Here is a 13,880-nt window from a genome sequence, read left to right as displayed (position 1 = left end):
AACAACTCCTGAGCATTTAGATTATACTCGCTCTGCTCGGCGACAAACTAGTGTATGAACCGGCAGTGGTGGAAAAAGTCAGCGATTTTCATACTTGAGTAAAAGTAAAGATATCTTAATAGAAAATGACTCAAGTAAAAGTGAAAGTCACCCAGTAAAAAAGGCTACTAAAAGTATGTGGTTTTAAAGTAAAAGTATGAATCATTTAAAATTCCTTATATCAGGCAAACCAGACGGCACAATTGAATTTTTTATTTTTATTAACGGATAGCCAGGGTCACACTCCAACACTCAGACATAATTTAATAACAAAGCATTTGTGTTTAGTGAGTCCACAAGAGGCAGTAGGGATGACCAGGGATGTTCTCTTGATAAGTGTGCGAATTGGACCATTTCCTGTCCTGCTAAGCATTCAAAATGTAACTAATACTTTTTACACCACTGTTAACAGGCCCAGAAACGAAGGGCGATTATACATGACTCAGCCTTATACTGTACGGTATATTAAACCACCGCTACCACGGCCAATGCTTCAAACAGTGCCCATAATTTGTACTCCTCCGCCCTCAGATAATAGATAGGTTCTGCTGTCCTCTGCAGCATTCAAAATGGCACCCTATGGTCCTGGAATTATATGCCATTTGGAAGGCTGTCCTCTTCTGAGATTTGATTAATTTGATTCAACAATCTCAGTATGCATCCAGCCATACATCAACACACACGCGAGCAAAATACCTGGATGGAATGTGCCCCAGTACAGACCCTTATCACATACTGGAACCTAACAGCTCAGGGCACTCCTGGGAAATTGACACAGAACAGAAGGACCATTTTCTAAGAAACAGTGCTGTGGGCTGTTCTTCCCCTGCGTCGTGACTAAATTTTGTATCACAAATGGCACCCTATTCCCCATATAGTGCCCCTATGGTCCCTGGTCAAAAGTAGTGCACAATATAGGGAATACGGTGTCATTTGGGACATAGACTGAGTTCTCTTCCCTTTTAGCTCACTATCTTCTATCATTCATGTAATCATGTGGTTCCACAGAAGCATTTAAGTGTGACACTGAGAAATATCTCAGCATGTCAACTGGCCCATTCTCTCTCTTCTTCAGAGGAATATACAGTATCTGATTCATAAGTTCAGGCACATTTCAACTCACTGTGTGTGTGTGTGTGTGTGTGTGTGTGTGTGTGTGTGTGTGTGTGTGTGTGTGTGTGTGTGTGTGTGTGTGTGTGTGTGTGTGTGTGTGTGTGTGTGTGTGTGTGTGTGTCCGTATGTCCATGTGTTTCACTTTCAAATGTGCTTGTTCCAGACAGTATTAGTCTAGAACAGAATACAAAACACTTCCTCTAATATCTATTGTCACAACACTCACGACTGCAATTAGTTTGCATGACAACGGGTCTTACTATTCATCCTACAATGCCAATCTGATCAAAGCTGATATATTCCTGCCTGACCTGCCATGGATTAACACGGACCCACACGTCTGAATTTCCTCCCTGCCATCCTATCTCCCTCTGTCTACATCCCAAATGGCACCCTATTCCCCATATAGTGCAATGTTTTTGACCAGAGCCCTATGAGCCCATGGTCAAAAGTAGTGCACTATATATTGAACAGGGTGCCATTTGGGACAAACCCTCTGTCTCATTATCCCGCTCCCAGACAGTCTCCTTCTGATTACAGAGATATCAGATCATCACCACATGCTCTCATCTGTACACTGTCAGACAAATTGAATCGTGATAAAAAACATTTTTTTCTCGGCCTCTTCCTATTCATTCTATTCTCTCCATCGCCATATACTATGGCAGATTTCTTTCTGTCTGATTTCATTCTTGAGACAGTTTGTTTTCAGTTCCACGCTGATACAAGAACGGGAAGGACATCGTCTGAATAATATTAATACAGCCGACTGAAACAGTTGTCATACACATTTATCATGTTTGATTGTTAGCGCTGTACCCCACAGCTCATGTTGCAAACCAAAAAAATCCATAACCCATTATGCATTATGTAGATGACACTAAACGATCACTAAACGGTGAAAGTCATTAGACTGTAGACACATCCCTGAGGAACACCAAGGCACCCTTTAGTTGTACAGAGAAAGTCTTATGGCTTTTTTTATGATGAACAACATGACACATCTCTCTCTCTGTACACTAAGGCACAGATAATCAATGAGGTGATTTTATTTATTTATTTATTTGCACCCAAAAAAATTAACAGAGAAAAACACCTTTTTTTTACAGTGTGCAGGTGTGGTTGGAAAACCAAGGGCTTATAATATGAAAACCTCACAACAAAACAATATACAATAAAATAAATAATAATAAAATAAAAAAGTTTTGCTGAAACATAACAAAACCTACTAATTATAAATGAATTGATCAGTAATCACGAAGAAAGAAAATATGAATGCGTGTGTGCATGTGAGTGTGTGAGAGTTATTATATGGAGGAGATTACTGAGTAGTTTGGAAGCTATAGTGTAAAGCAAGCTTGATGAACGAAACCAATAATCTTTCTGATGAGACCAACAGATTTCATTACTTTGCTGCAGACAAATTTAATATAACTTTTCATCATTGAAATATAACTTTTCATCAATTAAAATCAAGTGGATGTGACTTGTTCAATTTCATTCCCACCAATCGAGATCCTGTCTCTCTTTTTTTTAAACAATATTTCTTATTCTTATTAGTTAATACAATAACGTTTGAATTTTTTTTTACATTTAAAGATCCTTTGTTTATCTGGAACAATTCAGAACATTTGGCCATGCCTGAGTTAGCTTCAATAATTAGTGAATAAAAATTATTGTGTGATAAAATCTAATTGGTATCATCAGCAAAGAGAATGGGAAGTACAGTAGAAGACCGACCGGCAAGCGGTACCGGAGCACCAAGTCTAGGACCAAAAGGCTCCTTAACAGCTTCTACCCCAAAGCCATAAGACTGCTGAACAATTCATCAAATGGCCACCCAGACTATTTACGTTGACCCCCCATTTGTTTTTCCTTGCTGTTTATCATCTATGCATAGTCTCTTTACCCCTACCTACATGTACAAATTACCTTGACTAATCTGTACTCCCGTACGTTGACTCGGTATAGGTACCCCCTGTATATAGCCTCATTATTGTTATTTTATTATTATTTACTATTGTGTTTTATTATGTTTTACTTTAGTTTATTTGGTAAATATTTTGTTTGCTCTTTCTTGAACTGCATTGTTGGTTAAAGCCTTGTAAGTAAGCATTTCACTGTAACTACCTGTTGTTTTCGGGGGATGTGGAAAATAAAGTTTGATTTGATTTTAAGACACAGCAGCAAGGTCATTGATATAGATTAGGAATAACTATTCTCCAACCCTGTGGCACACCACAGGATATCTTGGCCCTGGTAGATGCTCAGCTGTTTGCATAAACAAATTGTTCTCTATCATAAACATAACTATAGAAACTTCTCTTCGATTATAATCACAGCCGCATATATTCCCCCCCAAGCAGACACATCGATGGCCCTGAACAAACTTTATTTGACTCTATGTAAACTGGAAACCACATATCCTGAGGCTGCATTCATTGTAGCTGGGGATTTTAACAAGGCTAATCTGAAAACAAGACTCCCTAAATTCTATCAGCATATCAATTGTGCTACCAGGACTGGTAAAACCCTGGATCATTGTTATTCTAACTTCCGCGACGCATATAAGGCCCTCCCCCGCCCTACTTTCGGAAAAGTTGACCACAACTCCATTTTGTTGCTTCCAGCCTATAGACAGAGACTAAAACAGGAAGCTCCCGCGCTCAGGTCTGTTCAACACTGGTCCGACCAATCTGATTCCACGCTTCAAGATTGCTTCGATCATGTGGACTGGAATATGTTCCGCATTGCGTCAAACAACAACATTGACGAATACGCCGATTCAGTGAGTGAGTTTATTAGCAAGTGCATCGGTGATGTCGTACCCACAGCGTCTATTAAAACCTACCCAAACCAGAAACCGTGGATTGATGGCAGCATTCGTGCGAGTCTGAAAGTGCGAACCACTGCTTTTAATCAGGGCAAGGTGACCAGAAACATGACCGAATACAAACAGTGTAGCTATTCCCTCCGCAAGGCAATCAAACAAGCTAAGTGTCAGTATAGAGACAAAGTAGAGTCGCAATTCAACGGCTCAGACACAAGAGGTATGTGGCAGGGTCTACAGTCAATCACGGATTACAAAAAGAAAACCAGCCCCGTCACAGACCATGATGTCTTGCTCCCAGACAGACTAAAAACTTCTTTGCTCACTTTGAGGACAACACAGTGCCACTGACACAGCCCGCTACCAAAACCTGCGGACTCTCTTTCACTGCAGCAGACGTTAGTAAAACATTTTAAACGAGTTAACCCTCGCAAGGCTGCAGGCCCAGACGGCATCCCCAGCCGCGTCCTCAGAGCATGCAGTGTGCAATGTGGTTGAACATGTGTTTACGGACATGTTCAATCAATCCTTATCCCAGTCTGCTGTTCCCACATGCTTCAAGAGGGCCACCATTTTTCCTGTTCCCAAGAAAGTTAAGGTAACTGAGCTAAACGACTTCCGTCATCATGAAGTGCTTTGAGAGACTAGTCAAGGACCATTTCACCTCCACCCTACCTGACACCCTAGACCCACTCCAATTTGCTTACCGCCCCAACAGGTCCACAGATGACGCAATCGCAACCACATTGCACACTGCCCTAACCCATCTGGACAAGAGGAATACCTATGTGAGAATACTGTTCATCGACTACAGCTCAGCATTTAACACCATAGTTCCCTCCAAACTCATCATCAGCTCGAGACCCTTGGTCTCGACCCCGCCCTGTGCAACTGGATACTGGACTTCCTGACGGGCCGCCCCCAGGTGGTGAGGGTAGGTAACAACATCTCCACCCTGCTGATCCTCATGACTGGGGCCCCACAAGGGTGCGTTCTGAGCCCTCTCCTGTTTCTCCCTGTTCATCCACGACTGCATGGCCATGCACGCCTCCAACTCAATCATCAAGTTTGCAGACGACACTACAGTGGTAGGCTTGATTACCAACACCGACGAGACGGCCTACAGGGAGGAGGTGAGGGCCCTCGGAGTGTGGTGTCAGGAAAATAACCTCACATGCAACGTCAACAAAACAAAGGAGATGATTGTGGACTTCAGGAAACAGCAGAAGGAGCACCCCCGTCCACATCGACAGTAGTGGAGAGGGTAGTAAGTTAAGTTCCTCGGCGTACACATCACGGACAAACTGAATTGGTCCACCCACACAGACAGCGTGGTGAAGAAGGCGTAGTAGCACCTCTTCAACCTCAAGAGGCTGAACAAATTTGGCTTGTCACCAAAAGCACTCACAAACTTCTACAGATACACAATCGAGAGCATCCTGTCAGGCTGTATCACCGCCTGGTACGGCTGCTCCGCCCACAACCATAAGGCTCTCCAGAGGGTAGTGAGGTCTGCACAACGCATCACCGGGGGCAAACTACATGCACTCCAGGACACCTACACCACCCGATGTCACAGGAAGGCCATAAAGATCATCAAGGACATCAACCACCAGAGCCACTGCCTGTTCACCCCGCTATCATCCAGAAGGCAAGGTCAGTACAGGTGCATCAAAGCAGGGACCGAGAGACTGAAAGACAGCTTCTATCTCAAGGCCATCAGACTGTTAAACAGTCACCACTAACATTGAGTGGCTGCTGCCAACATACTGACTCAACTCCAGCCACTTTAATAATGGAAAAATGTATGTAAAAAATGTATCACTAGCCACTTTAAACAATGCCACTTTTATATGTTTACATACCCTACATTACTCATCTCATATGTATATACTGTACTCGATACCATCTACTGCATCTTGCCTATGCCATTCTGTATCATCACTCATTAATTTATCTTTATGTACATATTCTTCCTCCCTTTACACTTGTGTGTGCATAAGGTAGTTGTTGTGAAATTGTTAGGTTAGATTACTCGTTGGTTATTATTGCATTGTCAGAACTAGAAGCACAAGCATTTCGCTACACTCACATTAACATCTGCTAACCATGTGTATGTGACAAATAAAATTTGATTTGATTTGATATAACCAATTATATGTATAACCATGAAACCGTAATAATGCAGGTTAGAAAGTAACATTTCATGATCAACCGTATCAAGTGCAGTGGATAAATGTGAAAATATGACAAGAGCATATTCATTGTTGTTCAGGGCACAAGTTGCAAAAGAGTCATATCTGTGGATTAGTTTTTACAAAAACTATATTGGTATTCATATAGAACACAGTGTTGATTGAAATGTTAAATGTTCAGCTCAAATCAAATCATATCACATTTATTTGTCACATGCGCCCGAATACAACATTTCCCCTTACAGTGAAATGCTTACTCACAAGCCCTTAACCAACAATGAAGTTTAAATAATTTTTTTTTTAAAGTAAGAGATAAGAATAACACATAATTAAAGAGCAGCAGTAAATAACAATAGCAGGGCTATATACAGGGGATACCAGTACAGAGTCAATGAATACACAGCTGCTGATATCTTGAAGTTACCAATTACCTCCATCACTTCCATTTACATCATCACCTCCATTACATCATCACCTCCATTACATCAGGAGGATCAAACTGAAGCAGAGAAGGGAAATATCCCTACATTTGATTCATCGGGTTTCCATCAGTATTCTCAATTTCCCTGGACAGAGAGGAACCCACATTAACAAAAAAAGTTATTCAATTCACATGAAATCACATCAGGATCTCTATAGGTCTTATTTACAACAATAAATTGAGATGGAATATAGATGCCTTTTTCATATCATTCTTTTGTTGCTGAGAATTTTCCTGTGCAGCAGGAAATGCAAAGGTTTCTATAGTTTGTAATTTGCATTTTAAAATGTCAGACCTGATTTGACCTAAAGAAAAATGTATCAACCCCTACAAAAAATATGCATTAGTTCTAATCCACATAATAATTCACAAAATAATAATCCACATTTCCTGTTGCTGCAAGATTATTAGTTTGCTGTAGCAAACTGTCTCAAATTAAGATCCTACATGCAATACCGGTCAAAGGTTTGGACACACCTACTCATTCAAGGGTTTTTCTTTATTTTGACTATTTTCTACATTGTATAATAATAGTGAAGACATCACAACTATGAAATAACACATATGTAATCATGAAATTACCAAAAAAGTGTTAAACAAATCAAAATATATTTTATATCTGAGATTCTTCAAAGTTCTGTTGGTATACAGAAGATAGCCCTATTTGGTAAAAGACCAAGTCCTTATTATGGCAAGAACAGCTCAAATAAGCAAAGAGAAGTCCATCATTTCTTTAAGACATGGAGGTCAGTCAATCGGAAAATGTCAAGAACTTTGAAAGTTTCTTCAAGTGCAGTCGCAAAAACCATCAAGCAAACAGAGTAACCAGCCTCAGAAATTGCTGCCCAAATATCTGCTTCACAGAGTTCAAGTAACAGACACATCTCAACATCAACTGTTCAGAGGAAACTGTGTGAATCAGGACTTTGTGGTTGAATTTCTGCAAAGAAATCACTACTAAAGGACACCTATAAGAAGAAGAGACTTGCTTGGGCCAAGAAACACGAGCAATGGACATTAGACCGGTGGAAATCTGTCCTTTGGTCATTGAGTCCAAATTTGAGAGTTTTGGTTTCAACCACCGTGTCTTTATGAGGCGCAGAGTAGGTTAACAGAGGATCTTCCCACCGTAAAGCATGGAGGAGGAGGTGTGATGGTGGGGGTGTGCTTTGCTGGTGACACTGTCTGTGATTTATTTAGAATTCAAGGCACAATTAACCAGCATGGCTACCACAGCATTCTGCAGAGAATATCTGGTTTGCGCTTAGTGGGACTATCATTTTTTCCCCAACAGGACAATAACCCAACACACCTCCAGGCTGTGTAAGGGTATTTGACCAAGAAGAAGAGTGATGGAGTGCTGCATCAGATGACCTGGCCTCCACAATCACCCGACCTCAACCCAATTGAGATGGTTTGGGATGAGTTGGACTGCTAAGTGAAGGAAAAGCTGCCAACAAGTGCTCAGTGTATGTGGGAACTCCTTCAAGACTGTTGGAAAAGCATTCCATGTGAAGCTGGTTGAGAGAATGCCAAGAGTGTGCAAAGCGGTTCTTAAGGCTTCTAGGAGTAGTGGGTGGAGGAGTCCACAAACAAAACTAAACTCAAAACAGGTGTAACCAATCAGACCAAACTAACAGAAACAAAAAAGGGAATCGATGGCAGCTAATAGGCCGGCGACAACGACCGCCGAGCGCCGCCCGAACAGGAAGAGGCACCATCTTTGGCGGGATTCGTGATAGCTGTCATCAAGGCAAAGTGACTACTTTGAAGAATTTAAAATATAAAATATATTTAGATTTGTTTAACACTTTTTTGGTTACTACATTATTCCATATGTGTTATTTCATAGTTTTGATGTCTTCACTATTATTCTACAATGTAGAAAATGTAGAAAATGAGTCGCTGTGTCCAAACTTTTGACTGGTACTGTATGTAATGGAGAGTTTTGTTCCAAAGCACTATATCCACCAATTATCACATTTGTGTTTTTTCATCAGAAAGTATTGCTCATGGGTACCTCCATGTGTGTGTAAAACTTTGCTGTTCTCAGATTTTTTATTCATAGAATTTAGATGTGTATTGTATGTGTTTTGTTGCAAAACGCTATATACTGAGTGTACAAATATTAAGAACACCTTGCTAATAATATTGAGTTGCACCCTTTTTCTCTCAGAACAGCCTCAATTCGTTGGATCGTGGACTCTACAAGGTGTCGAAAGCATTCCACAGGGATGCTGGCCCATGTTGACTCCATTTCTTCACACAGTTGTGTCAAGTTGGCTGGATGTCCTTTGGGTGGTGGACCATTCTTGTTTCCCGTTGGTCCACCACCCAACGGGAAACAAGGGAAACTTATGAGCGTGAAAAGGCCAGCAGTGTTGCAGTTCTTGACACAAATCGGTGCGCCTGGCACCCTACTACCATACACTGTTCAAAGGCACTTAAATCATCGGTCTTGCCCATTCACCTTCTGAATGGCACACATACACAATCCATGTCTCAAGGCTTAAAAATCCTTCTTTAACCTTTCTCCTCCCCTTCATCGACACTGATTGAAGTGGATTTAAGTGACATCAATAAGGGATCATTGCGTTCACCTGGTCAGTCAATTTCATGGATAGAGCAGGTGTTCTTAATGTTTTGTTCACTCAGTGTATATAGTGCACCCCATAATCTCACTCTATTCCCTATATAGTCCACTACTTTTGACCAAAGCCCCATGGGCCCTGTTCATAATGTTCATAATGTTTTGTATGCTCCGTGTATATTCATTGTGTTCGTATTCTGTACATTTGACTGTGATTTGTCAGCCAGGTCACCCATGATACAAGTCAGTGTTCGACTTCCATCCATGCGTGGGGAAGTCGGAAGATGAAGTGGAAACCGGCCGCTCGGGGTAAAATTGAGCACTGTTACTTTTAACTAGGTTTCAGTTTTCCTAGGGCGTTGTGGTGGATGGGTGTAAGCACCTGCCTCTGATTCCAAATGTTGCATGTTCAAATCCAGCGATAGGAAGTTGTTTGTGAGATTTTTATTTTAAGCCTATCCCAAACCTTAACCCTTACCTTAACCATTCTGAGTTAATGCCTAACATTAATATTTCTAAATGAATTCCTAATCTTAACCTTCAATACTTCGAAATGTGAAGTTTGCAACAACTTCAAAATTTGACGTTTGAGAAAGATGGATGAACGTCTAATTCTGACGGGAGACTGTGAGACCTAGTTGGATATGTGGTTGTCTCAACTAGCTATCTTAAGATGAATGCATTAACTGTAAGTCGCTCTGGATAAGAGCATCTGCTAAATGACTAAAATGTCAAATATATTACTGTATTGATCATTAAATATTGATGGCACAAATGTATAATTTGCACAGTACTTTATATTAAAAAATTTAGTTATTTATTACATTTTACTCTGTTAAACCTAGCAATACTACTTGTTTTTCTGAGAGTGAGGCAGATATGTAGCGTTTTGCTACAAAACCTGATTATTGTCTCTCTGAAATGAAACCATCAAGTGATACATTTCAAACAAAAACATGTCTGTCACCAAACTACCCCATGTCATGATTAGACGGTGAAGAAACACACTCATCTATTTTACAAGATCTTTAAACAATAAAAACGAATTTATCAACATTTCTGAAAATGGATGTATAGCATTTTGGAATGAAACTCTTCACATGTAAATCACATGCAAAAAGCCCACCCCACTCAACTTGATCTCTACCAATGCTGATGGACAAGACTCCATCTTGTGGTGCTAACCATAACTATTATGGTCAAAACTCAACCACAACGAATGTCATCTGTGGGCAGCGGTTGGCCGTCCTATCACCTCTGACCACAGAACATCTTCCCAACGATTCTACATGTTGAATCGCCTCAGTACACGCCCAGCAGGTGAGATATTGCGCACAGCCAACGTTTGTTATGGTGTGTCTTGTCCTTTAGAAGGTTAAAGTCTCTCAGATCTCAAATCAAGTGCTTAGGGGCAGTATCATCCTCCATGTCACTCAGGCCCCAACCTGCCTGGTGGGAAGGTGATCTGGTCTGGAAGGTATGACTAAGCCTTAGACATGGCTGAGTGATGTCTGCCTACCTGTGGGGACAGAAACCACCATGTAAAGCTAGCTACCACTGGAACATCATGATGACTCAGCATTTCAAGGTTAACTCATCAATAGTGGGAAATTCACTGAGCTGAAAATGACATTAAAGTCCCTTAAGCTTTGTTAAAAACGTTTTCTTTCTCAATTTCATGGTAGAGAAAAAAAGGAGAAAAACTCACTAATTGTGTTGGGGAATTAGTTCCAGTACCGACAAGCAGAGCAATACCACAGACATTTCGAGGGACATTGTGCATGCAAATGTGAGTGATGAAACTGCAATAAAATTATACTGGTTTTAGGAATTTCTCTCGAGCTTGGTACAAAGTTTGACATACCTATTTTTTAGAGCCATTGTTGAGGACAAAGGAGGAGGGAGTACATGGGATAAAACCATGCCTGTGTAATCACAGCTCACCACAATCAATGTACCCTCTAAATAGGGTGATTTTGGGACAGTCAGGAGGACATATGTAAGGCTGTGTGTTCCAATGCCATGCTGACTGCACTACAGGGTACAGCAGTAGCAGACAGGGAGTGTGGGGTTGAGGAGGGTAGGTGGAGTGGGCGTTGGTACTCAGTGCTCAGGCTGAGATAGTGAGCCCTGTTTCCAGGCAGGTTTCAGGAGACCAGACAACGCCCAAAGGCTTTTTTTTCTCTCTCTTTCTCTTTTCTGAAAGAGTGGCTGTTACGTAATGCCGCTCGACAGCTCAGGCCTTACACGGCGGCCTCGGTGATCCACTTTGTTGGCGGGAAGAGAAGCAGGATGGGTGTGTGTTAGAAGGGGTGTGGGGGTGGAGGTTACTGGCATCTGTCAGGGGCACAGCCACTCCCCAGCTACCCCCCCCCCACACACACACACACACACACTCTCACACACAGAGGGAGAGTCCTGACAAAGCCGTGTCTGTGTCGATGTTCCAGCTGGAATCCAGAGAGTGGGTAATGGCTACTCTTACCTCTAGGCATAGTACTTCACATCTCCTCCCTCCTCGCCCTTCTGTTGAACCCCCCTCTACACACACTCAGATGGCTGTTACCGTTAACCACACCTGGTCTCTTTTTTTCTTTCTCTGTCCCTGTGACTCTCTTTCCCTCTCTTTTTCACTCGTCCTCGCTATATCCCTCTCTCTTTCCTCTCCCTCCAGAGCTGGTGCAGTATATCAGAAATCCTCAGAGATAAAGCCTGGGCTGCGGTCGTTGAACCAATGACACGTCTCTGACACATTAACGTGTCACTGAACTGTGTTTGTCTAATGAGGTGGGTGAGGCTGCTGACTGACAATGGTCATACGTAAATGAGAGGAGAGTATAGTGACCAATTGACAGTACAGTGCTGCTTTTGTTCTCAGTGACTCATTAACAGCACAACATAAAGATGTATTAGCTTCAGATACAAAGCCCTATAGCTTTCTCTGGATTATGTTGACGTCTGTGAGTGTCACACATTTCTCTGGGGAGTATGAAACAAGATTTAGCAAGGACAGAAAAATGTCTATGTGTTGTATCATTCTGCCTCTGGCATATAGGGATGGGATTACAGCTCAGAAGAACATTCCAGACTTCCAGAATCTGGCCCATAGGTAACTAACTCTGCTAGGGAGAGAATCACATCATTGTTCTAACTATCAGCAATAGAACATTTCGCAGACCAATAAACCCTCTCCAAAGTATTCATCAAAGCTTTCCTAATACTGGAGGGCGTAGCCAACACAAAGTTGTAAAAAGCTCAGATAATGCTTCCTTCCAGTTCCACTGACACACAGCTCCGTCTCCCCTGTCTATTCACTGTTCATATGCCCAGACTTGCCCTTCTTAAAGCCTGTGTAATACCATAATTAAACAGCACAACAAGAGACGCAAGACACCTCTTTCCTTGTTTAATGTGATTTGTTTTGTGCTAATACACAGATTACTCTGTGTCTTGCTTTTAAAAAAACACACCTTTGACATAGACTGGCTGATTGGGTGCATGTACTGAGTAACGTCAAAGTGCCAATGAATCTAATGTCCTGAGGCGATTCAATGTGCTACATTCGGAAGAGTTCACACTTAAACTCAATCATCCTGTGATATTCGCAAAATGGGGTGTTTTCCTGGCTGACACACCTACAGGGGTTTCATTGCATCAATGTCTTTTGTCATAGATACAAATGGGAGATGAAAGGTTGTCTGTGTCTTCTGTGGTCTTCTGAGGGATAGGGAATTCTAACTCCAAGCAGTGGCGGTGCATGGGTAAAATCACTGGGGAAGCAAAGCCCCCTCCATATTACAACCTATGTGTTGTGATAATTGCATTGTCAAATAGCCCTTAGACAGCCTGGAGGTGTGTTGGGTCATTGTCCTAAAAAACAAATGATAGTCGCACAAGGCGCAAACCATGGCGGATGGCGTATCGCTGCAGAATGCTGTGGTAGCCATGCTGGTTAAGTGTGCCTTGAATTCTAAATAAATCACAGACAGTGTCACCAGACAAGCACCCCCACACCATCACACCTCCTCCATGCTTCACCGTGGGAACCACACATGCGGAGATCATCCGCTCACCTACTCTGCGTCTCAGAAAGACACAGGGGTTGAAACCAAAACTCTCAAATTTGGACTCATCAGACCAAAGGACAGATTTCCACCGGTCTAATGTCCATTGCTTGTGTTTCTTGGCCCAAGCAAGTCTCTTCTTCTTCTTGTTGTCCTTTAGTAGTGGTTTCTTTGCAATAATTCGACCATGAAGGCCTGATTCACGCAGTCTCATCTGAAAAGTTGGTGTTGAGATGTGTCTGCTATTGGAACTCTGTGAAGCATTTATTTGGGCTGCAATTTCTGAGGCTGGTAACTCTAATGAACTTATCCTCTTCAGCAGAGGTAACTCTGGGTCTTCCTTTCCTGTGGCGGTCCTCATGAGAGACAGTTTCCTCATAGCGCTTGATGGGATTTACGGCTGCACTTGAAATTTTCTGGATTGACTGACCTTCATGTCCTGAAGTAATGATGGACTGTCATTTCTCTTTGCTTATTGAGCTGTTCTTGCCATAATATGGACTTTGTCTTTTACCAAATAGGGCTATCTTCTGCATACCACCCCTACCTTGTCATAACACAACTGATT

Source organism: Oncorhynchus tshawytscha, linkage group LG05 (genome assembly GCF_018296145.1).
Source record: "Oncorhynchus tshawytscha isolate Ot180627B linkage group LG05, Otsh_v2.0, whole genome shotgun sequence".
Classification (NCBI taxonomy): domain Eukaryota; kingdom Metazoa; phylum Chordata; class Actinopteri; order Salmoniformes; family Salmonidae; genus Oncorhynchus; species Oncorhynchus tshawytscha.
This window is presented reverse-complemented; position numbering follows the sequence as displayed.